This window comes from Salarias fasciatus (assembly GCF_902148845.1).
Source record: "Salarias fasciatus chromosome 7 unlocalized genomic scaffold, fSalaFa1.1 super_scaffold_4, whole genome shotgun sequence".
Lineage (NCBI taxonomy): Eukaryota > Metazoa > Chordata > Actinopteri > Blenniiformes > Blenniidae > Salarias > Salarias fasciatus.
In genome coordinates, this window is record NW_021941229.1 from 7305319 (window position 1) to 7332354 (window position 27036).

The 27036-nt window shown below is 42.4% G+C and overlaps 1 long non-coding RNA gene across 1 annotated transcript; it reads left to right on the forward strand.

Moving 5' to 3' along the window:
* The first annotated feature begins 14073 nt into the window (after positions 1-14073).
* On the forward strand, positions 14074-26645 carry LOC115383171 (uncharacterized). The gene is made up of 3 exons (XR_003930647.1): positions 14074-14084; positions 19338-19348; positions 26407-26645. It is a non-coding gene; the product is annotated as an uncharacterized LOC115383171 (long non-coding RNA).
* Positions 26646-27036: the final 391 nt, after the last annotated feature.

A 27036-nucleotide genomic window follows, 5' to 3' on the forward strand; every position in this document is an offset into this window, starting at 1 on the left:
ACTAGAGGGCAATAACAAGCTAATCGATGTCTGTGACAAACAAATATTGGCAGACGCAAATTCACAACAAGAGACAGTTGGTTATGACAATAATTAGCTGATGTGTGAAACTTAGTTTACGTTACAGAACTGAAGAACTGAAATGGTTCAAATGTTGTAAACGTGCTTTAAGTAGTGGATTTTTCCTGAATCTCCTGAAATTTAGTAAAATAAAACGCTGATGAATCGTCATTGAAATACTAAAGATTTGATGAGTTACAAGCATTGAATTGCTTTTTTTTACTTTCTGACTTTCTTTTTTTTGCATGACTGAAACAAAATGTTTTTCTAAGCATAGTTTCATTTTTCTCAATCCCTTTTTAATGCATGTACAGCTGTGTTTGTTTGCACAGGCTCTTAACAAAGCCTAACTCTGGGTGACCTCAGGTCTTCCTGAATACCTCCTGCAACAATTCACATATCACAATTCACAAAAAAAAAAAAAAATCCCATTTTCGGTAAATTTCTTAATCTTCTAAATGTGTAAGTGTTATGTTTTATAGCTGGTTCTGTTTCACCATCCATGCTTTATATTATTTTGAAGAACTGACAGAAATTCTTCTATCCAGGCTTCTGACAAATACATGAGTTAAGACAAAGTATGCATTTTTGAGGAATAAATTATATGTGATGAGCAATATCGACTCTTTTGTGATCGCTTCAGCCTGAGTGATTAATGTGGACTCAAATCGATAGACAAAAGAAGTGTTTGTAGCAGCCGCAGCCTTTTAAAAGTGAGGTTGTTCAGCTGTACTTTCTGCATATCATTTGATGAGATGGGAGATATAAGCATTTGGAGACTCTACCTTGGGTTTTGGGAACTTGTGACGGGTAAATTTTCACCATTTTCTGACATTTTACAGATTAAATGAATAATCCCATTTCTCATCTGCCCTCCTCTTCAAATTTACATGGCAGCATCTGCTGTGTTTGATTATAAATACAGGCCTGTAAGTGAAAAAGAGAATATTCAAACTGTCTATAAGGGTTGACTTTTTTTTTTTTTTTTTTTTCCTTCTAAGCACCAGTTTCCACAGCAAAGGTCTTTATGGCAACATAAGGGGTTAGCCTAGATTTCCAGTCCAGTCTCATTTAAGGCTAATTCCTGTGTGGGCCTGGATGTTTGATCCCATTGCCCATCTGAAGTAATTAAAGGGTTATTAGTAAACAGATATTCACGCTCGCTCACTCTTGCCAACTGTTTCATGCCATCTGCTGCCGGCGCACGTGCTTTGACATTGGAAATATGCTGCTGAACCGATACGAGCGTTTGAACGCATAGGGACTGAACCGGGCTTTCATCAAGTCTAAACACAGTCAAACAGTGTCATCTTCCTGTGTGTGTCATATTGTATTTTGTGTGTGTATGCATTGGGTGGGTGAGTATGTGTGTGTGTGTGTGTGTGTGTGTGTATGGGGGAGAAATAGATGGAAAGTGTAAGAAATTATAAGCCTATTTGTGCTATTTTAAACCTGCTTGTTAATTTCAATCCCTTTTAAGTGGATTTACTTTTAATAGCAGCCGACCACTATTCTTATATTCCATCTCTGCAGCCCCCCTCTCTTCCTCTTCCTCTCTCTCTCTCTCTCTCTCTCCTCCGGCACCATCTCTGCCCTCCTGTCTGTTTTTATCCTTTTTTTATTTTCAGTAATATAGAAGGGATTAACCCTGCCGGCCCCTCAGTGGTTACTGTTTCATTTTATTCTTATTAAAATCTTAAGAACCTGCTTTATTATTCCTGTTTGATACTACCTCAATAATCCTCCTGCCTGCGCGGGTGTGTGTGTGTGTGTGTGTGTGTGTGTGTGTGTGCGAGCGAGTGTGTGTATATGTGTGTCGTGCAGCCACAAGCCCATAGGTGTGCTGAGTGATGGATGTGTGCACTTGTCTTTGGGCTGGCAGGAAGTCCAGGACACATTTACACACATTTTTAATCACATCTAACGTATAGACGCACAAACGCGCGTCTCCGACCTGCCAGTGAAAATCCACCGGTTTATCTCCTCTTCCAACATTTAAGGCCGTAATATATCGAGACTTTGTGCGTCTTCCACTCATCGTCTGGTGTGTTTTTCTGTAATTCTCCACTCCTGACAGATGTTTTTTTTTTTTTTCCTCCCCTTCCTTCTTTCTTCTTCTTCTTTCCCTGTACGTGTCGAGATGGCTATTACCGCTGATGGGTCTCTAGTGTTTGCTGTGATCTTTCTTACAGTGAGCTGCATTGATTTTGTGAAACCTCTGATAAATCTCAGACAGGAACTAGACAGGAGTGTTGTCACAGCAAAGCTTCCCCGGATCACGCAGTGATTTCCTCCTGCAGTTTCATTGACCCGGGGAGGTTTATTTAGAGAAAGCAGTGCAGAGTGCCGCTGCTCGGGTTTGTTGTCTGCCGCTGCTCCGTCACATCTGCTGCTACATAGCTTAACTTCAACATCAGCTCAATGCGGATTAATCCAATTTGAATTCCCTTTGATTTCCGCTTCTGAATGCTCATTTTTAATGTTAAATCATGTTTTCTTCTCACGAGCGGGATACGGTCGTGCATACAGTCGCTGTGTGTTTCCTGTATATGATCAGACATGTCGGGAGGGGAGGAAGGCGGCAGACATGCATTACTGCATAATTCATGTATTATTTTACTCTTAATTGAATTCAGATGTGTGGCCCTCTGGAACAGTACTCATTCGTGCAAACAGAACTTCAACAAAAGGTGTATGAAGGTTTAAATTCCACCTAATGCGAGTGAGATTATATATTATTTGATAGAGCGAATAAAATACAGTTCAGCCAATCACACGTGGAATATCAAACTATTCCTGTTTCATTATTGTTTTAAAATGTAGCTCCAAACATTCATTCATTCATTCATTTATTCATTCATTCAATGAAAATTGGATCCAAATCCAGTGTTCAACATTAGATGGAAACAAACGACTGGAGTCAAACCTGTTTGTTTCATCCGCTGACATTTGGATTCTGCTTTTATTGAAAGAGTATTAGAGGATGTGTAGGTAATTTAAACAGGACTTGAGGCCCTCTTCTCTCCTTCATCAGTGTTAAATCATCTAAATCATACGATCAAGCAAGATCATAGTCGGTCATTCAGACCATCATGTGACACACTGTCGTCCTTTTTGATACTGATGTTTCTGTTTGATGTTATTCATGTTATTTTTTTTCTTTTTCTTATTGTTTTCGCTTAATATTTTAACTTTTGTGTGAGTGAATATTATTTAAGACGTTTTCTGTTTAGAATTTTTATTTTTTTGAATTGCGTTATTTTGGACCTTGAGAAGAATGTGTGCTTTGCAGAAAACCAGATGTTGAAAAAAAAAAAAAGAAATATAGTTAATTTGGATATTCTCAGTATTTGCTATTGAAAGAAAAGTTTTTCAAATTACAGCTGATTTTGGCAGAAGAATGAATCGAAGAGTAACATGTTTACGCAACTGACTAAGGCTAATTTAATAAGTTTTTTTTTTCTTGGAATGTTAGCTTGGGCTTCACCATTGTGGTGGTTTGAAATTGCTTAATGTGAAATCATTAGAGTCAAGTATCTTATACACCTCATTTCCAAACTGCAATACAATTTTTATTTCATTAAAAGACCTAACGATGGCAAAGTTTGTATCAAGAACTCGCTGTTGTGTGTTTTCCTGTTTGCACAGCACCGTCTGAGCAGGCAGGTGAAGGTGGTGTTGGTGGAAGGAGGAAGAGGAGGCGGGTAAATTAAGGTTTGATTTTCAGGAATGTAACCGATCATTTAGTATGATTATGAAGAGCATCTGCTCAAGTCCAGCTGTAAGCGCTCCAACCTGCACACTGATCACCTTCATTAAAAAACAGACCATACCGTTCAAGCGTCTCGGCAGGCGGCCGGGAGCGCTCTGGATTACGCCATCGACTTATCTGAAAGGTCAACATTATTTGATTTTCTCAAAGAGGGTACTGTTTATACCTGTTTATCGACTGGCGCTCTCTGGTTACCATATGATACACTTTCTTTTCTCTTTGTCCCCCACCTCCCCCCCTTTTAGAGTCGTCTGCCGCTCTAATTTCTCATTTACGGCGCGTTGGGTTGAGATGAGAGGGAGGATTGTTGAGGACAAAGCTGATCACGCTGTGCGAGATGAATCAGGAACTGAACCAAAGTGTTTCATTAAGAGCCGCTGGCTGCCTGCTCAGACGACACCGGGGGGTGCAGTCCCCCCACGCTCGCTCCCTCCCGCCGCCTCCTCTCCTCTCCTCCACTCTTTTTGCATCCCTTTTTAGCTCAACTCGCTAACACTTCTTCTTCTCTTCTCTTCAGGCCTGTGAGAGCAGCCCTTTCCTCGCAAACAGAGACATAACCAAACCCCCCCCCTCACACACACACACACACACACACACACCGGTGCCCTCCCCCTCCTGTGCCGGGGTCATGCCGTCAAAATGACTCTTTTTATTACAGTTCATAAACAGCGGCTCCCCCGGCGGCCCCGGGAAATTTCACATAAACTTTGATCAAACAGACGTTAGCCTCCCTGGTCCTCCAGCACCTCTCTCCACGCGTGAAAATAGCTCCGCTCAATCACAGGCAGAGAAAACACACCGAAAACAGTGCAAATAGCAAGGCTGTCACCGATATATCAAGTCATTATTGACCAGAACACCAGGGGAAAAGATCTCATATAAAAACAATGAGTTACTCTTTGCCTGTTTCCTTTTTTTCCCTCCCCTTCTTTCCCTCCGTCACCCTTTCCTCTTTTAGCGTAGGCAGCGATGTAAGGCTGTAAACTTTGTGGCTTAAAATTAATCGCTTCGAGGGGAGCCCGTTCCGAGGTGATAAAGGCAGCCAAAATAAAAGGGAGCTGGTTGATTTCAGCCGTGTGTGCGCAAGACGCCTCAACCCGGACGTCAGTTCTTGGCGGCTTCCCGTCGCTCCGTCGTCCCCCTCCGTCTCATTTAGCACAGCTGTCACACCGGTTTCCTCCCTCGGCTTTCCCACCTCCCGCGCTGGTAGCAGAAGCTGGCTGTGATGGAGGTGAGCGGCAGCAGAGGAGAGCGCAGGTTCTTTCCTCACGAAGTTTTTGTTTCGTATGTTCCGAGACTGTAGTCAAAGGGCTAAAGGTCGGGATCTCGGGACATGTGTCAGTGGTATTTCAGATTGGGTTTTATTTCCAATATTGTGAAAAATGTCCTTGAGTGTAAATGTTACAAGGCGATACTGAAAACGGGTGTAATCTTGATTATCACAGTTTCAGTTGCAGGGCTGGTTTACATGACAGCTTCAAGTGAAAACGCGACACTTTAGATGCATTCTTGGCGTCACTTTACATGACAATGACTATAGGAAAAGCTGAAAACACAAGTTTTTGAGAATAGCTCTTTTAAACTGGACATTTTCGAAAATGCAGCAACTCAGTCTCTGTGGAAATGGGCGAAAAGCAACAATTGGTGGAAATGCTCTGGCTCTATCCCATGTCGATGGTGAAAATGCTGCCATAGTAAATAGTTCTTCTGCACCTGCATGAGTTGATGGACAATAACAAGAATATTTGCCTCCAGAGCGTCACGTCTCCCAGTCCATATTCTCCTGGGACTTTTGTAGTTTTATAGCTGAGTCACCTGGAATAGCAATCCAACTTGGTCGTCTGTCCACGTGAATGTCCGCCTTCACCCATTGTTAATGTTGATGTTAACATTAATGTTCTGTGCGTGTGTGTGTGTGTAAACTATGGAGAGGAGTGAATCCCTCAGAATTCAGTCTCTGCAGAAGGCTGTCAGATATTCCAACCAAATGAGCATGCAGCAGAATTCTGAAATCATGGAGCTTCAGCAGCACCTCAGCAGCTTTGAAGAACAAGAGATGTTGCTTGAGGAAAAGGACTGCCAGCTGAGAGCTTTGCATGCCAAACAACAACTAATGGAATCAAAGATCAGGTCAACACCCTCAAACAGGCTCAACAGACCATTGGAAATGAACCCAAAGACACGGAGACCCAGTTCAACAAGGTAGTCAGTCAGATACAGGCGATCACAGACAATGTGCTGGCTGACGGTAACAATTGTTGGAGTCACCAATGCAGAAGCAAATGGCGGCAGAAAACGAGGCTCTCTGCAAAAGCCAGGAGGAGGTTGTGAATAAGTTCACCTTAGAAATTGACACATTGAAAATGTCAACGAGGAAGCAAAGTCGCTGACAATGTGGGAGGAGCGCTCCATCAATCAGCAAAAGACGGTGCCTGAGTCTCCGCAAAAAGGAAAAAGAAGAAGCAGCCACCAGCGGCCCTGCATGAAAAGATGTCACTGGCTGAGAGCGTTCTGGACTGATTCTGAACTGACAAAGTTTCAGACGGAGCAAGGCTGACTGGGAGAAGAAATGCCAAACCAAACTCTGGCCAACCAGCTGAAGCTGGAGATCAGTGAGGAGGAGGAGAGCGTCAGGCAGTTTCATGAGGTCCCGAAACAGTCCAGGACTGCAGAAGAGAGTCAGGTCATTCAGGACGGGAATGGATGGAAGAGCCAGAAGAGGACCAAACCAGAAGCTGACGTCCTCATAGACACAATCATTCTTCCATAAAATGTTTGTCTTCGTTTCTTGCTTTGTCATGCTGTACTACCGTGCAATGCACACTGCTTGGCATCGCACTTGCATGAGATGGTGCATGCTTGTGTGGCACAGTGTAAATAATAATTTAAATATGTGCAAATCGACTACAGTGTTTTATTTTAGCAATACCAAGCACCTACAGCATATGAGGGACTGACACACCAATTAGATCTAGTAAACAAGGGTGAGAAAGGAAAGGATATGCCTAAATGTTACCGAGGCAGCTGGTGGTCGCGGTTCGCTGTGGGGCTTGACCGCCCTACCCGGTGTTGTCCTGGCTCACTGCCGGCGTTGGCCGGACGACTCCGTCATCGACGCCGCCTCCTCCGCTCAAGGTGAGCGTCTCCTGGCGACCTGCCCCGGGACGCTTGAGGGACCGACCGCCAGACTGCTCACTGGAGGGGATGGTGCTGCGTCTTCATTTAGCATTCCCCGATTCGCACGCGCAGCACTTTGCAGCATCAAACTGAGCACACTGTGCACATAGTAGTGAGTTAAACAAAGCCTTGAGGCAGAGGAATTTGCCTCAAGGCATTCTAGTAATTGAATTACTGGAATCGATCCGCTTCAACTCTCGCTCACACTTTCCAAAAACACACAATAGCGGGCGAGCTTCCTTCACAAAATCACATGTTGTTAAGGCGCTTTGCCACTGGTTGAGGGAGGAGTCAGTGGCAGCTGGGAGGAATATGACAGTATTTTTGAGGCATTCGTGGTGGGTTTGTCGAGAGTGATGGTTGTCTCTGCCAGTCAGCAGATGGTAGTGTGGTAGCTCCTCCTTATGGAGCGTACTGAAATGTTTATGGTTGGCTGTGGTTCTTATTGGACTATCCAAAGCTTCAGTCAGTGGAAACATGAAAATCCAGACCGTACTGTACCGGCACAATGGCAATGAGGCTTTAGATGTTATCCCAACTGTGGAGTTTAACAATTAAACCATTGTGAGTGACCTTTTTTTTTGTTTGTTTGTTTTTGAGTACTCTCACACTTCCATACCAATAAACAGGATTAGCCTCGAAAAAGTATCGACTTACACACTGATAATCCCCTTAGACTGATTCTGCAGCAGTTGCATACGTTCTTTATTTTCTCAGGCCATCAAAATGGTTAAAATCACTCACAAAACTCTTCGCTAACAGAAAGCTGCTTGAGATATACAGTGTTCCTTGTCAAAAAAGGTTACTAGCTCTCCTCCTGCCAGGTGCAGATGGTGCCGATGGTATGGCTGAGCTGGTGCTTGGGTTTCTTGTTGAAAATTTGACTGCCATTTGAATAAATGTCATTTATATTTAGCTTTTATAACACCTAATACAGCTCCAGCGGGGAAAAAAATGAATTGCTGTCACATTTTGAAGTCTTGATATACATTCACGAACTTGAAAGTGAATCAGGGTTTGATGTCAAGCTTGATGTCTTGATGCCGTTATTGTTTATACGAAATATGTCAGCATTCACAACCATGCACAATGAAGGGTTTAATATAATAACTAATGTCTCTTTTTTTAATGTTCCCCTCATAGATGGCATTACCACCAGCAGTCAATACATCACCCCTCAAAACAGGTTGCTTTAAGTTCAGTGATGAGGTTAAATCATTAAAGAAGACCATTTAATTTGTGTCCTGGCACCGGTTGGTTGTGTCACACAGTGAAAGCGGTACGCTCTGTTGTTTCTCACACTGGTCTTCTTGTCACTAAAAATAATGTTTCAGAAGTTACAGGACTTTCAGGAAGTTTGAACATTCCCCTTCAGATTTTGAAGCATGAGCAGGGTGAGGATGTTTTGGGAAGATGCAAATATAACTTCTGATGTACTCTGATCAAGTGACACCCATGTGGATCTTTTGTATCAGGGGTGCTCAATCCTGTTCCTGGAGAGCCCCTATCCAGCATGTTTTAGTTCTCTCTCTGCTTTAACACTCCTGAATGCAATGACAGGCTCATCATTTTGTTTTGTTAGGTGCTTGACGATGACACAATAATTGGATTCAGGTGTGTTGAAGCAGGGAGAGAACTAAAACATGCTGGATAGAGGCTCTCCAGGAACAGGACTGAGCACCCCTGTTTCAGACTGTGTTTTAGTTTTTCAGCATTTTATAAAATAATGACCTGGTTATGAATTCTTTTGAAATAATATACGTAAGTTAAATGTCTGATATTCATCCAAAAGAAAAAAAAAACATCAAAAGGTAAAAATATTTACAAATCATTTTTTTTACCCTTTGATTTTGTAAAAAAAAAAAAAAAAAAAAAAAAACCTGTTATGTTAAACCAGTTGCATTTTCCAAAAATAAAAACGCTTAAAAGCTTAACGTTGGCGGGGGAAAAGCCTCGTATTGAGAGACGCTCGCTCTTCTCTTGTCTTTCTACACCCACACTGTCACTGTCCACCATGCACCACTGCCTCTATAAGAGTGGCGTCCATCCGAGCTGTAGTTCCTCCTCTGTGTCATCGCTGTCTCCCGGCCGCACTGTATCGGCTCTGTCTGGGTCTTCATATCAGCTCCACCCCCCCCATCCGACTCCTCACCTTTCCATCCGCTGCGTCTCATGACTCAACCTCCCCTTTCTTTAATGCTCCGTTAGTGGTGCCAATTACTCTGTCTCTCCGAGCCGTGTCCCCCCCCCCCCCCCCCCCCCCCCCCCCGACTCCCCCCAGGCTCCTTTACCGTCCCTCCTGTGTTTTCACTGCTAATCCTCTCCTGGTTCCCTAATTGTTCAGGACAGCAGCTCTGTGAGGTCAGGTGTGGTGTTGAAAACAGAAAGTCCAACTAACGGAGTGACACATCTCTTCATCCTGATCAGCTTGCCACACACACACACACACACACACACACACACACTAAAATAGTCACCCTGTTGTTATTGTCTGAGCCTCTTTTTTAGCCATTTCTATCTCTTTCTTCCTACTGAGGGTCAGAATGCAACCTGGAGCCAGAATCAGTCTACAAATTGTCAGAGAGAAGCCCAGAAGAAGAAACGGGAGGCTCGCTGTGGCCCGAGTTCATTATGACTCGGGGTGCGAGTTCGGCAGCGCTGTGTGTTGACATTGTCATAGTTATCATGAGAACATCTGTGTACGGCCTGTCAGAGGTGTGTGTGTGTGTTTCTGTGTGTGCCCGTGCTCACAGCGAGGAGGACATGTTTGTGTGACTGCATACAGCAGACGCATGTGCTCCCTGTGCAATTTTTTTTCTCTCCCCCCTCTCCCCGTTTTCACGTGTCCATGCGGGGAGGAGAATGACGGTTCCAGGTTTGGATGGCGGCGTCTTGTCACCCAGGGGTCTGCTGAAAACCTGCCTGTGTGCGGGATCAAGGGTTCGCAGGGGGCTGCGGCGGCGCCTACCCAGCCCGCCTGACGGCGCGCCAGCTGCAATCCCCAGTCGCCTCCGCCAAACATCCCTGGCAGGCTGCGCCCCTGCCCTTTTCCCTCCCGGCTCTTCATCTCGCAGGCTTCTCATGATTTGATTTTTATTCCTGCTTCCTCCTTCTTGCACCGTGGCGCATGCAACATACGTGGGGGCCGCTCAGCAGCCTGTTGTTTGTTTACTCCATTGTACACAAGAAGTTCTTCTCCACAAGTCGGAATTTATAAAGACAACATGGAACTGTTTAACAGAATAAGTTACTGAAATCAAACCAAAAGAAAATGCACAATGATGATCAAAACATCTATACAGCTAGCACATATATAATATGCTGCCAAAAGTTCTGCAGGCACCCCCACCGTGCAAACAAAATTTCAGAATGTATAACGCACATATTAGTTTACTTTACCCTGTGGAGAGGAGGCAGGATCCCAAGGGAGCGAGTGAAACAAAATAAAACATTAGTTCAACCATCAAAATCAGAGTGTTATTGCAGAATTTCCAGCAGACTCCCCCCACTGTGCAAACACAATACAGAAACTGCCACACATATAAAATAGACATTACCACACAGCAAAATAAGCAGGATCTTCAATGGATAAAGGCAAAAAAAAAATAAAAGATAAGTAAAAATGTAGCAGTCCATCCAGGAGACTCCTCCATTGTGCACTCAAAACTTATAAAACCGCATCATACAATAATTTACTTTACCTCGCATTGTTAGAACATTTTTTTTTATGTCTCCACTGTTTCATGACAAATGTACAAACAAAACTAAAAAGCACAGTGTGCATATAATTATCTCTGCACTGTGGTATGTTTTCAGAAACCTGAGGGAATAAAGTACAAACGATCTTTGCATCCATCAAAAAAGAACAGTGCAGCAGTCTCCCCAGTAGAAACCCCCACTGTGCAAAGAGAGAAAACCCCCTGTAAAGCACAACACACACCTAATTTGCCTTGCTTCATGACTGTCATTCCCCACCCTGACTACAGAGAGAAGCAAATGTTACACCATCACTTCAAAACTCAAAACACTGCAATCTTAACAACCAGAGAATTCTTTTGGTGCAGACTTCCCATAGTGCATAGAAATCCCAGTGTTCTTTGGTCAGCAGCAGGGAGACAGGATCTTGAGAACGTGCATGATTTCAATGATTTGTGGGAAAAACCAGCAGAAAGCAACGACAGCCCCTTGTGATGTGTGTAGTAGTCCTCCATAGTGCCAAATAATGGTCGTTTTTGTTATTGTTAACGGGTATCCATCACAACACATCCTTATACCAAATAAAAGAATGAGCCGACTTCTTTTCACTTCACATTGAGCAATACTGTTATTAAAACCTTCTGCAGCAGCAACATGTCAAATTCCTCCTTTGCTCAAGAGCTGCTTTTTGCTGCTTATTGATTGGTTGAGCCTATTTTACACCAGCTGCGGTGTGTCTCCATTCCATCTCCATTGCGTCTCCGTTGCATCACGCTGCAGCAGGGGCAACGTAAACCGCCATTGTAGTTAATGGCTGTCTTTCCACTGAATGTGGTACCAGCAGCGGTTTATTTGTGGCAAAAGTCATTGCGGCCGCAACACAACACAAATGATACGCAGCACTGAATATCAACTACATTACCCATAATGCCTTGTGCTATTGTCACTACAGCAGCACGAGCAGTTCAAATTGTGCAACAAGCAATGAAAGTGCATAACTTTCATTGTGTTCGTTTGCATGATGAAGGCACCATTGAAAACGCAACTTGAAGATGACTTCCAATCTGGAACTTTCTGTTTCCATGGAAATGGAGGAAAATGCAGCCTTTCAGAAATGCCACACACAGCAGTCATAGTAAATAATTTTTCTGCACATGAAAATGGATAATAAGAATGGCGGCCTCCAGACTGTCATGACTTCAAGTCCTGAGACTTCTTGGTAGTTTTATCGATGAGTCGTGTGTGTTTTTGTGTGTGTGGTTTCATTACAAAAACAAAAAACAGCACCTGCTGGTGGTCTTACATGAAAACTACATTGTTTCCAGCTTTTCTTACAATTTCTATGTAAACGAGTATTTTTTTTTTCTAAAAGATTGACACAAACTCTAAACCTTTCTGAAATGAAAAAGCAAAATCAATACGTTTTCACCTGAAACGTTGTTGTGTGAACAGGGCCTCAGTCTGTATCATCCTGTTTGTGACCTGAAAAGGATCGTCTCCTTTCATGTCCTTTGTTCGATCCACCTTTCTCCTCCAGCCTCCTCTTATCATAGACTTTCTTTGCATTTCACGGCTGGTGCAAAGGACGTTATAAACCTTTTATATGAGTTATATGAGTTATGACTGTAAGAAGCCACAATACACTGACTGAGGGGTTCGTTTTGGATCTGAAGCTTCTCTTATGAGAATGAACGTTGGATGATACGGACAGCACTGGAAGCTCATTTTGTAACTTTCTGTCCTTAACATCTGCTCAATTCATAAATATAACTGCAAACTTTTGGTCAGATGTAATTTAATTGGTAATAAATGGCCCAGGAGAGGGTGCTGCAATGATACTGTTACCTGTATTTTTTTTTTAGGAAAATCTGAGGCAATTATATTTGACCCCTGGGTGCACGCTAAGATGCAATCTTTGCTGAGCCTTTGAATCTCCTAAAACCCGCTTATTTACAAGTAATTACCCAAGAAGTAATTGCATAATATATAACAAGAAAGAACGACTACCAAGATGGAGCTTCGGCTTATGAATTATTCCGCAGAGCCGAAAAAAAATCCACATTTGATGTGATGGATTTTTATGGGGAGCCTGTTTATCTTTGTAGTCGTGTCAGTGTTTACAAATATGTTAGAATTATTCCGCGCGGCTCGGAGTGTTTGTCCTTTACTGCCTGTAAGAGGATGTTGATATTCTTAGGAAAAAGTGTTATGAGAGCAGTCAGGAAAAGTTGATTCCCATAAACAGGCTAACTTGAGACATCTGTTGTGAGAAGCACTTGAATCACTATTTACTGTTTTGCAAATTTCTGCGGCACATCACAACCTGCGTATGTATGTGTATATATATTTGTGTGTGTGTATTGGAGATTTTTATTTATTTATTTTATTGTTTATTCCCAGGCAAGTGGGAGAATTTGTTGTGTTTTCTCGGGGTGTTCTTACGGTGGAGTTTGGGGACTGTCAAAGGGACGAGGCGCAGCACAGTTAAACTGGGACTCTCAGTACCCATCAGGCCGCTGTGAGCCTGTGTGAAGACGACGCCACAGAAGGAGCCTTCCAGAGGAGGCGTCACATCCAGTTAGCAGACACCCGGCGTGCTAAAGAGGTTAAACTGCCGCGCCTGGCACAGCCAATTGTATTGATAACCGTTTGAAGCCGGTTCCTCCTCTCCCGCCTGGCATCGCGCTTTATTCGGCGTGCCACTCCAGACAGACTTCAAACGTGGGAAAGTGCGTTTGCCTTCCACACAGGTGTATATAGGCGTGGGTGTCTGTGGGTGTCTATGTTGTGACTGCGTGTGGGTGTGTGTGTGTGCGTGTGTGTGTGTAGAGCCAGGGGCCTTTGCTGCTGTTTGTTTGTGCTGCCTCCATTCTATAAACCAGGCCTCTGATCTCTCAGGCAACATGCCTCCAAATTCCTCTGCTGTTCCCTCTCCATGTAAATATATCGGTGTCAGTTTGTCTGATGATGAAATGAGCATTACGATCCGAGCAAGGCAGGGAAACCACGCTGCTTCTTTCCCGATTAAAGCCGTCCTCTCGGCAGCGTGAGATCTCCGACTTCTGCTTCTTTTTTATTTCCGCGAGCTCAAAAGTGTCTCGGCACATCTGTGTTTTCCTCTTGACTTCTCGGCCTATTCCTACTTTTGCTCCTCCGCCGTCTCTCTTGCTTTTTTTTTTCTCCCCCCCTGCTCTCTCGCCCCCTCGTCCCCCGCTCCCCTCCCGCTCCCCGCTCTCCTCCGGGTCTTTCGTTGTCGGCTTGTTAGCCCGAGGTCCTCGCCACGGCCTGGAGTTATGGCTCTGTCGGGGCAGCTGCTCGGCCAGCCCTGGGGGTCCTCAGAGGCAAATGGCATGTCAAGGAGTGGTCACTGAGGTAGATTGTCTTCTTCCGCCGTCAGGCTCGCCGCCACCGCTCTCACTTGTCCAATTAGAGGCTTTTTGGCCCCCCTTTAAGTCTCCAACCCGTCCTCTCTTGACTTATTCTCCCAACATCTCTGGCCCCAAGATGAACACACCTGACACCCTGCATGAGCACAGGTACACAGAAATACTGCGTGTGTGTGTGTGTGTGTGTGTGTGTGGGGGGGGGGGGGGGGGGGGGGTATTGACTTGCTTGACTGTAATTTAAAAATGCTGCATATTCTACAGTCTAAAACTTCACTTAAAGTCAGTGGTGGGCGATCTCATAACTAGAAGGTTGCTGGTTCCAATCCCTGGAAAAGTGAAGGTCCACCTCTGTGGGTCTTTGGGCAAAGCTCCTACACCTCTGAAGACTCCTGTGATCTCATTGTGCTGCTCTGAACACATGAAGATTCATTACCGCTGCACATTGCAGTCAGTTTCCCATTTTTCTATTTAAGTTCAAATTGTTTATTGACGTGTTTCTTGTATTTCTCAAAAATACCAACATGTTTTTTTTTTTAAATAAACGTGCAGAGAAAGAAGAATAGTCTATATCCTCCTCTCATATAAATTGAAAACATTTACCAACAGCAACATCATTATGCCAGGTTTCTTTATTTTATTATTTTATTCCAGTTATCACCGCCACCACTGATATGCTATTGATATAATGACGTATTAAATTATACATAATTTCCATACTACTATCTCAGATAACTTATTCTGTTTGATTAGTTCTTGACAGACATTATTTCCATCACAGTAACATTATTTCATAAATAATAGATTTTTTTTCCTTGTAGATTTTTTTTTTAATTTTTTTCATATTTTGGCTTTTATCTTGTTTCTGAATGTAAATATTGATTTGGCTCCCTTTATGTCACCATTCAGATTTTTCCCTTGTTCTAACTGTGCAATAATGAAACACATTAACCATTAGTAATAGTTTTACTTTGCACTTACTCCCTCTTTATCGTGATTTCCTCAGAAAATACACAAGCAGACGTGGAAAAGGGCATGCTGGGAAAAGCAACCCCACTGATTTTTACAAATTGCAGCCTTTTTAGCTGCAATCTTTTTGTAAGTGTGCTCCACATCTTTATAAATTGAACAGAATAGAAAATAGTTCTGGACTTGTTGAGGTTCTGAGCATCACTGTTCCGATGGAGCCGAGTGTGAAATAATCCTGACGAGGGTGGACAGCTGACTTACTGTATATCTGTGAATTTAGAACTCAGCTGAGAACATGCATTAATGTAACATTTTGTGTTGTTGGATCTTTGCAAAACTGATGCAAAAGATGGCGATATGTAACGTTACCTCACAGGCAGGATTCCTGCTGTCAGTTTGCATGTTGTCCCTACTCGTCCAGCTTCGTCTCACAATCCAAAGGTTTTTGCATTTTAGCTTCAGATGATTTTCACGCTTTCACTGCAACGTTTTGAAAATGAAGTCCGTTTACATAGAAACAACAGAAACACTGAAAATTTTAGTAGTTCTCATATCGGGCCCACTAGTGGGTGCGACTACTTGCACCGGCCAGTGTTGCGCAAATGCACCATTGTCATGGAAACGGATTCCAAAAACGCCACGAAAGTTTTGCGTTTTTCCTTTGAAAACGTTGTCGAGTAAACAACCCCTTAACTTCCTGTTACCTCAGTTCAGCCATATTGATGGATGGACGCTGATTGCTCTCCCATCACGAGAACGCGCCGTCTGATTTGCGTATAGGTTAAGCAGTGCTGATGAGAATAACTCTCCTTGCCGCTCCAACGCTTGCCGGTGTTTGTCGTTATTCGTCGGCAGTCAAACAGCCGCCTGCGCTTTGATGGAGACAATAATTCAATGAATTCTCTCACATGTAAATCTCAGCGAGACTTCCTCGGTATTCCTGCCTGCCGCCGCTGACTGAATCGATTGCGGCGCTCTCGCTTCCCCCGTAGGCTACAAGCAACATCAATCATTCGCTTCCTGCCACAAAGCCGGGTGTCGCTCCCTCTGCTGCACTTCCCATAATTTATCCCGAGCCGAGACGCGAGCTGCGCTCAGCGGATCCAAATTGTCAAAAGGAAAAATCAGTGTGTTTGGATGAATGTGGCAGCTTGTTGACACACTCTCTTCTGTAATCCAGAACTTAGAGGAGCTGATGTGTTTGGTAATGTTTTAGTTTACAGTGGCGGCGGTGATTGATTCGCCGCGCAGGTCATTTCTCACGTCTCCTGTGTGAGAATGTACTGCTTTTAGTCTCTTCTCACATTACAGCATTAGTAACCTTTTCATTTCGGAGTGCCGGTCAATTAAATCAAGGGTTTTGAACCCATCCGCTGACATTTTTATCATTTTATTGCAGATATATTTTATTCAGGAGCGCACTGATGTATGCACATATTGTTTTGATGTGATTACAGTGAAGGAGCCTCGCCGTACTTAAATTGACAGACTGCTGTGTGTTCCCAGGTAATGATGCAGGATGCTTTTTAGGATGTGTGCGATCTCTGGGCTGAATAAGAATACTGACACAAAACAAATCATCTCCTTTCTGTTCAGCCTTCTTTCTTTCATACCGTAAAAAATACAGCCCCGCTATGTATGACGCCCTGATACAACACTGACAGCAGCCACACGTCACATGTTTATTTGCTCGAGTCATGGCTAATTTAGACTACTTGACAGCTTTATTTGATCAGATATTTTAATTCAAAGAATATATTAGTGCGTCCATATTTTTGAAAATCCCATTTATTTATTAAGGCTGTCTAAACAAATGTCCTGTGGCGACAGTAACACAGTGATTCTGGTGTCAGTCGTGTTCCTGAGCCTCAAACGTAAAGACCTCAGGTCTGATTGTATATTAATGTAATTCAAAATAGTTTATTTTTTAAAAGAAATGCCTCAGATAAATAACTTGACCCCTATGTGGTCATTTACAGGAAGACGATGCTTTTAGAAGGGTGCACAGTGTTATCGAAATGAAACATTATGACTCCTCAATCTGAATTTCATGAACCAGGTCGGAGATGATTGCCTTTATGATGACATAAAATGTTATTTCCAATAGAAAAGAGATCTTAGATATTCTTATTATCATCAAGAGTTGGCAAATAAAGAAATAAAAGCACTACATTGAACATCTGTAAAGCATTGGGACAGTCTGAGTTCTGTGCAGAGAGAAAGTCAGATTGGTTTGAAAAGGCATAAGGTGTAAAAAGTAAAATAAAACGCTGGTAATCCCTACATGTGGCTCAGTAACAGAACTACAACCACATTGTGCAATCATACTCAGTTCACTGCATTTTTTTAATTCAAAGTCATAAACCTAAAGTCTGCAACAGTCACAACTATCACATTTACTATTTCTAACTTTAGTTTGTCTCATTTACACTTACTCTGATAATAAAGTTTGTTTCAGTGGTGGCGTTTGCAAACTACGAAATATAAAGAAAGCGCAAACTTTCACCTGGATTTAGGAATCAGCTGGATTTTACACTTTATTTCCCTTTTTGGGACACTGATCTGCAAACTGACCGACAGTAAAAACCCTTCAGGCTAAAGTGGAAACTGCCCACACCCGGTTCTGGGCTTCTGTTTTTTGAGGGGGCCCCCAAACTCAACCCCATCCAACACAACTGAGAGAGAGAGGGAGGAGGGAGGGAAGGCCTAATTCAAAAAAAAAAAAAAAGGGAAGGTGCGTGGTCCTGTGCTGCTCTCTGCCCTCCACCAGGAGACCGAGTGTGAGCGAGCTGGCAGACATCACTCACCAGCACCGTTAAAAATACATGTTATACCACTCCTCATCACTTATTGATACCCTCTCCTCCCTTTATGTTTATGAGGTGAGAGGCCTCCCTGTGGCCCCGCGCGGTGACCCCGAGGACCCACCGGGGTGTCCGAGAAACTTGCCCGCTCCCTCTAATTGAGCCCACTTTAAAATTGGAGCAGATGGTGGACATTGTTCCACAGGTAGCGGCTGCATGCAGGGATCACTTAAGAATTGGCTTTCTTATGAGAGTGTTGACCTCGGAATTCTAATGGGATTTAAGTGTGTTTTTGAATATTGGAACCACTTATGTTTTGTGTGTGTGTGTGTGTGTGTGTGTCTCACCTTCGCAGTTCCTGCATGGAAACATGGAAATTTACGATTTGCAGCAGTGAAATGTCTCGTATTGTAGTGATAATAAAAACATGGAACTCCAGCTTATTTAAACATCTGATGAGGATGAGGATGAGGATGATGATGGTGCAGTTCAGTGTGATCGACATCTGAATCCTCTGTCACTTTGTGGATCCAAGTTTAGGCCCTATTTACGCAACAATTTCAAGTGAAAACGCTCAACTTTCATTGTGATTTGGATGCCCGTTTACATGACAATGATGCTCGAAGACACCGAAAGCACAACTTTATGGAGGAATTTTTGAAAAATGCATCCATCTCCGTGGAATCGAGGAAAACGTGACTTTCTGACAATGTCGTGTCAACGGCTAAAACACTTTGTGCATGCACAGCATGACCAGAGAATATACTTCTTCTGCACAACAGCTTGTGGTTTCCATACAAAAACAACCAACAGCTCCCGCTAGTGGCCCGACGTGAAAACTGCATCATTTTGAAAATGTTACCGTGAAACTTTTCACAAACAAAAATGATGCGTTTTCACTCAAAATGTTGTCATGTAAACGGGGCCTTAACCAGAAGCTCTTCATTGCATTGAATTACTTTCCAATTTTTTTTTTTAATCTTATGTGTGTCCGTAGTTTGCACGTTTCAGAAGCAGAGGACTGGTTGATTTTGTTGTTTTTCGTCTTTTTTTGTCTCTTCATTTTTGTAACTTCTGGCCTGTCGTCACCAGATATGATGTAATGTTGAATAATGAAGTGAAATTGTTTTGTTTTTGTTTTTTTTTAGTCAACACAGTCCAATGCCTCAGATTGGCCAATTATTTTGACATGTCAAACATTTGTCATCTTGCAAACATTGATATCGCGATAATTATAAATTTGCAATCTGTCGTGCGGCCCGAACTGAAACTCGACATACTTACATAGAAAGCTTGGTTCTTGTTTGCCAAACATTACATGGAAAAAAAGACAATTTTAGGAAAAAGTTTTTGAAAAAATTCAAGGACAAATTCCTCATTTTTCTCCAATGTCTTTATAAGTCACGGCCGCATGGCGGCGTGGGATTTTCCTCATGGCTTGAGTTTGTCTGATCCCAGAGGCTTTGGTGGAACCAGTTGGCGGGTGGGTTGGGCGGGTTAGGGGGGTCAGGGCCTGGGGCTGTATTGCGTCCTTCCTCTCAGACTCTTTAAGTGTCTGCCGAGAGGAGAGCATGGCAGGCGGCGAGGCCTGTCCGGACACAACGAGGTATTGATTGAATAATCTGTGTCGTCTGATGGGAGCTGTGGTTTACACCGGCCCCCCGCTGCCAGCTACACAGCCTCCCCGGCTCCCCGCGTGGGAATAAGTGAAGAGAAACCATAACTGAATGAAAAACGATGAATCTTAATGAACATTCAGGAGTTGTTTTTCCCCTGTCTATGCATATTTGTGTTGAGACAAAATCCAACCATAACCAAACATACATTTCAGTGCTAAAACCTTGAAATAAATCCAGAAGACTGGACCATACCAAATGCTCAAAAATATTGGTTCTGTTGCTTTTAAGTGATTTAGAGTAAGCTCCAATTTTCAGATCTGTTGTAAATGACGGCTCAGACACGGTTGGTAAACCTTCATGCGGGGAAACGTGGAGCTGTACGGGAGATCGGAGAAACTGCTGTTTTCGTTTGGCAGAATAACCTATTGCGGAGAATCCGCCATCGGCTGGCAGATAGATGTAATTAAACCCAATATTAACACTGAATCGTTTAATCCACCTTATTTAAAAGCAGCTGTAGAGGGAGCAGAAGTCCTGACGTCACTTTAGCTGCGCCTTCTGTAACAAAACGAGGCTTGTTTATAGAAATGTCTGGATGCCAAGACTGTAGATTCACTCCGCTGCCGTACTTCTAAACCAAGTTATTTTTGTAACAAGGGTAAATAATTACTGCGTCTATCATACAGTACCATGATAATCATGCCAGTTAATTCAAGATAAATGAATTCACAGATTTGCTCAAAACATTCCAGTGGCACCAAACACAGGTGAGCAGTTCTTTGACACATAAGCTGCTCAGTGAAAATGGCAACAATAACTTTAAACAGTAGTTGTGCCACTTTAGCGATCAAATCTGAAACATGAACTCATAGATGAAATCTGATATTTAATCTTATAAGAGTCAGAAAAAGGCATGAAAGATACAAACAATGTTAGATATGTTGTTTTTTGTATACATTCATCAAGGAACCCCAGCATGTTTAGTCTTTAGATGAGGGGCGTCAAACACTTGAGGGCCACATACAGCAGATTTTCATCTTGAATTGGCCAGATCAGTATAATAATGCAATCATAACCTTTAAATTTAAATTTTGAAGTTTTCTTTCTTGTGACGCAGAGTATACATGATGTAAATGTTTATATTCACAACCAAAAATCCACACGATCTCAGCATAAAGCGGGTTTTAATGGCACCTTTGGTGTAAATTACAGTGAAATGTCCAGAAAACATCTGGCTGTAGCATTCTGTATGTTTTGGCCTTGAGGCTAGTTTTCTAGAAACAGTGTTGATATCTTTCATGGCACCAGAATCTCAGCTCGGGCCTCAGTGTTGTGTTGTGTTGTGTTGTGTCCGCTACTCTTAAGACATTTTATTTTCTTTGAAAACTATTCCATTTCCTTGGTGGTTTGTCGGGCCGTACTGGAGCCTCTTGCGTCCCAGTTTGGGCCCACGGGCCTCGTGTTTAACAGCCCTGCTTTAGAGATACTTCTTGTTTGTTCTGGTGAAAACATTGGCTATAAATATCATGACTTTTTGAACTAAACACAGTTTCTCATTGTTGCTCCTCATTCTGTTGACTAATCAAACAACTCGCTAGAAAAATAAATTGCATTGTACTTTTCTGAAATAACGTTTCACATCTCAAACACACTGTTTGTGCTTACACACACACACTCGTCTCCAGGGTGAAGGTTTCTGCTCTTATATTTTCCTCCTCTTGCAAACTTTACCACTCCTTTCTCTGTTGTATGCCTGCATAATTAGCATCTTCATTTGAAAGGTGCAATCTTGCATTTTCAGTGGAGGGAACGGCCTCCTGGAGATCCGAGGTGGTTTCCAAAACCAAACAGTGCAACAGCAAAATATCTTTAAATGCAGCTAATCTGTCTTACGCAGGCAATTTTCAGCTCTTCGCTAGCGTCTCAAGAAAGAGATTTCCACGATGGTCTGAGATAGTAACGTTAACAGTGATAAAATGAGGAGTTTTTGTTTGGGGGAAGTTTAGTTTCACGTCATGAAACTGCTGTTTGCTCTTTTCTGGGATGGTTTTGAGGAGATATACCCCCTCTAGTCCACATATCCGCTATTTTTACCACTAGAGGGTGATAACATGAATCCTCTAAATCGCAGTTTGAGCGACCGAACAAGAAGACCGAAGAAGAAAACATGAAACGTCTTTAAGATAAAGTAAAGTGGAAATGAACTCTGGAAGATTCCCATGACTTTGTATCTGTTGTAACCAGCTGGCAGGCATGAAGACCATCTTGTGATAAACAGATCTGCTGTATGCCAGTGACTGATGGTTTTTTTTGTGGTTTTATTGGAACCTGAGTGGGTCATTTTAAAAACTGCCACATTTGCTGATTTCCCTCGGTCACATGGGGATTTTCATTCTCCGCTGCAGCCGGCTGAAAAATACAAGAATGAGAAGTGTCAAGAGGCGGCGATGTGTGTGGCTGCGAGGCAGAAGCCCCGCATCTTTTCTTCCCTCTGCTCTCTCTCTCTCCTCTCCTGTCTTCCTCCCTAACCCTCCTTGTGATCCGAGAGGAAAGCTTTCATTATTTGCTGAGATTGGGATGTCAATCCCCGCGCCCCTGACCCAAGTTTGTAGTTCTCCCCCGTCATATAGGGGGGAAATGATTAGTGGGGGTGATCTCCCTCATCCGCCGCCCCCCCTCCCTCCGCTCGGCGAGGCTTTCATTCCTCCTCGCGGCCCCCCGTACCTCCAGGCAAGGAGCGGATCTCTAACTGGGAGGCTGCTGCTGCTGCTGCTGCTGCTCTCTTTTCACCCCATCACCACCACCTCCACCTCCACCACCTCTTACACTTGCTGATACCTCATCATGTACTTCATCTCTCTAAACGCCTCTGTTCACGGCTGAGTCAGATTCATTTTAACGCCGACCTCTACCCCGCCTGTCCCCCCTCTTCCTGTTCAGAGAGCGGTCCACGCATGGGGCGCATGCAGAGGATTTTTAGGAGTCGGGGGCAATCAACACTATCTCTGCCATCTCTTTTAAAATACAAACTTCTTGGTTAAGAAATCAATTCTCTCATTTTGTAAAGAGTGTTCTTCATGTTATTTTGACATTAGTCTCCTTAGTTATATTGAACTCTGGAACATTTGATTCCTCAGTGCAGTTCATAAGATAATCAGTACAATAGGAAGCAGATTCACAGATATTGTTTTAATATGTTACATGCAAAGTCTAAATAATCTGAAAATTAAAGAAAAATGGCAGTATCATATCAAATTACTGTCAGGCTGGACTTTTGTTGATGACAAGAGTAAATTTTACAAGATGATTGACTTTAATCTGATATTATTAGGAAGATTTTCAATATAAAAGTACAGTATATTACTGGATGTATGAGGACTTTTTGTGTTCAGTAACCTAACTGTATTTGGTTTTTTTTTTATATTACTTGATGAGTTGCAGACAATCATGCCAGAAGTTGGTCTGTTTTGTGTGTATATTTTTTTTAAATTGATATATACATAAAAGATTGAGGGAGCTTCAGTGCATCACCACTAATCATTAAACATAAGATAGAGAATCCGGACATCTCTGTGTTGTGTGGAGTGAGTTTGTTCATGAGAAACGTGGAAATTTCACTTTGTGTGACAGTTGGAGCTCCTAATTTAATCTGAAGTGATCACAAATTTACAGTGACTTCACCTGACTACATGGAAGCTTATGAATCATTTCCACATCAAAGTGCATTAATTTTTACAAGATTTATTGGTTTTTATCACTGGCCTTCTCAGAAGACTATTGGGGGCCTTGTGTAGTCCGCGGGCCACCGGTTGCCCACGCCATGCTTGTAGATTTGTTGCAATGGTTTACAGGTATATCCTGATCAACTTTCTGATTGTTAGTTTCATTGTTTTACCGTTTTCTTTCTTTCTTTTTTACTTGAACTTACATCAAAACCAGATTTTCACAAAATCAATTTAAATGAACTTTTTTACTAATTTAAGTTTCATGTTAAGATGGAAAAAAACTGTCCTTTTGTGTTTTGAATGTGAAAGGAAAAAAATCTTTAACTTTCTTTTTTCTTTTTTTTTTTTTTCTGAGCTCCAAAGTCAAACACTTTGTTTGGAGGATTACACATGAGAGTGTGGCTGTAATAAAGCGCTTTTGCTTTGTTTTGAAACTCTTGTGTGCTGCGATGGCTTCAAAAGGTTGGACCAAAACTGACCTAAATGCCACTATAGAATAGGGAATAAAAAAAAAAAAACCGGATGTAATATGTGATCCAGCTAAAAGCAGACATAATAATCCAGCATGAAGGCGCAGCAAACTGTGAAAACGACTTATTCTCGTTTACGGCTATTGTGTGAAGAAAGGAGGGGGAAAACGGCTAAATAGGCCATGCGTTTCTTGAACATTTTAATTGATCTATTTTTCATCTTCCTCTGCGGATTTAAAAAAGAAATCCATGATTGCAACAATGTTAATGCAAACTGCAGATGTGCCTCATTGGTGCGCTTTCCCACCAAGCGCGCACATAATGCAAATTACGCTTTGATTCACTCTTAATTTCATCAAAAGATTGTTGTTTTTTTTGTTTAGTTTTTTTTTCTTTCTTCTTCTTTTGAATTATTGTTATTAGTAGTATTATTAGGAGTCCATGGGATTAAGAGGAGTCAGTGATCCTTGGGGTCTAAGCCTTTTCTTTCTTTCATTCTTTCTTTCTTTTTTTTTTTTTTTTTTTTTTTTGTCTGTCGGGAGCTCAACGAGACTCCATCCGCACTTCATTAACCCTGAGCCGGGGACAATCCACGGTGAGAGCCGGGGGGATTTACCAGCAGCCTTTTCACATGCAAAGAATAAAAAAAAAAAATAAAAAAAATCTCCAAGTCACCCAACAAGACACGCCACGTTTTTTTCCCCACTCATATAATCAGCTGTGCACTTTGCAAGTATAGAACCCCCTTTCATACAAAAATAAAGGGGGTCGTCGTTATCTGAATCGGTCACGGATCCTCATGATGGGACTATAATGATCATTTGGCAAGTTGTGTGTGTGTGTGTGTGTGTGTGTGTGTGTGTGTGTGTGTGTGTGTGTGTGTGTGTGTGTGTCCTCCTTCACTTTCCCAGTCATTGGCTAACTGTATTTTTAATGCAATTTTACGCATCATAAAAGCGCGAGTTACCAGGCCGTCAGTCTGATGCGTCAGGGCGGCGCGCGCCCGCTAAGTGGAGGCCCCGCATAACAGGTGCCATGCGTGGAGAACAGCAGGGGGAGCTGGCTATCAGAGCCATTATCGACTTTCAATTAAAACCTATTAAAGTCTTTTGTCTAATCGTTAACATCCTACACGCCAAGTCGTGTCCGTCATCCTGAACTCCTTTAACCCCTGACGCGCGGCGAGGAAGACGCACGCACGCACTCTCCGGACGGCTGAGGTTGTCTTTTAGTGGCGATGGGTGAGGAAACGTGCACTGGTGGTTGGAGGGGGGAAGGAGGGAGGGGTGTGGTTGGTTGGTTGCTTGGTTGGTTGGTGCTCGTGCAGCCGCTGACCAGCTGTCCCCGCGCTGATCCCCGGCCTGCAGTCAGCTCCAGCCCGGTCACCAGCTGTTGGAGCCGTTTGGCAGAGGAGCGCACATCCAGCACCCTCAAGGAAGGGGAGGAGAAAAAACAAAAAAACAAAACAAAACAGAAGACGAAGCCGAGGATGGAAACAATCAATTTCCAAATGGGGATCATTTAAGGCACTTAAACAATCGCGCACATGGCATTAATATTTCATCTCGTGCATTGTTTATGGAAAAACGGAGTGGAGTTGCTGCTGTTAATTTAGGGAAGTGGGAATGGGGAGGGGAGGGGGGCGTGGAGAGGAGGGGGGGGGGGCGGTGGTCCATTTTGGACACCCTGCTTTGTTGGCCCTTCTCTAAAGACATTAGCTGGAATTGATCTTTGATTGTACTTTCCAGTGTGTGTGTGGGTGAAAGAGGGGACAGCCGTGCGCGCCATGAGTGCGCGTTCACTGTTTTCCTACCAGTGTTTTGAAATGTATCGAAGATGACCAGACAAAACTTTTTTTTTTTTTTTTACAAAAATACAAACATGTGGGGGAAATAATGCTAAAGCCCATCAGTGACTCTCTTAACTTTCCCCAGGAATCCAGCTCCTCTTTCCTCCAACCATCAGCTCAGATTAAAACAAATTAAATCACATTAAACCAAACAGAGATGGGAGGGAAGCGGTTTGTTCAACATCTCTGGAACCTTTTAATATTTCTGCCGCTTGAAGCTGAACCTCGTCAACGCTTCCTCGTCGAGTCGAACATTTGTTCATTTAATTCCTGCTTAATTTCAACAAAACATCAAGCAAACAAAAAAAGCTATTACAATTTCTGTCCTTTTTAAAACGGGTTTTAATTTAGAAAAAAAATGTTCGGAATCTGGACAAAATTTGTTTCTAATATTGCTTGAAAATCACGTTAAAAACTGCCTCAAAACGTGTTTCATGTAACAATATTAAGCTTAATTTGGATTAAAACGACCCCTAACCCTAACCTTTTAATAAACTAACGTGTGTTGTGTTGCTTTTTTGCGTTTCCTTACCAGTTTATCCTCCCACCCTGTCCTTAAATAAACCTCTCCCTCTTTTTTCTTCTATTTTTTTAAATCCTCGGTCCACATGTTGAGTCCATCTGACAGCCCCCCGTGGCGTTTCCCTTTCACACATACTCAAGCAGCCACGTCATTAAACGAAAGACGTTTATTTCCACATTTATAAAAGTAATTCTCTTTTACATCAAATCCCCCCACTTTTTTTCGGTCCAACTTTTTTTTTCTTTTTCTTTTTTTTTGTTGTGTTTTGTTTTGTTTTCGTGTATTTCACCAAAATCAAAAGAAACTGAACTTCACGAAATAGGAGGGAGTTTTTTTTAAAAAGGGAGATTAGGAACGAGAAAAAAAAATCAAAATGAAAAGTATAAATTAAAAAGAAAAGAGGGTAAAATGATCCAGGAAATATTACGAGAACCACTCCACAAGTTTTGATATCTGCAATATACATTTTTTTTTTTATCACCAAAGGAGAAGTATAACAATTAATTACGGCTTCATATGAAATAACATAAGTAATGCACAACGTCTGTTCAAATACATCTATAGCAAATCAACAGGCGGAGTCCAGCCGGTTTATTTATGGAAAAAAATACAAAATGAACCTTCACTGAGGGGTCTTCCTCCTGCTTTTCCCCTTCTCTGTGGGGATAAAACCTTTTTCTTTTTAAATAAATTACTCCACAGTTTTACCGTGCTAAAACTTCAAATAAGAACAAGGAAATCTCAATATAGATTTATTTCTCTCGTGTTTGAGTCCTTCCTCTCCTCTCCGACATAGCTTTATTTTTTTTTTTTTTTAGAAGTATTAATATTCTGACCCACTGGCTTTTAGTAGTTTCTCATGGCTAATCTAGCCTATTATGTAGAACTGGATCACCGTGGTCTGGAAAAAAGACCAAAAACGGAACAACAGAACAAAAATAAAAGAAAAAAGAGAGGAAAAGTGTCTTTTTTTTTTTTTTAAATCAGTC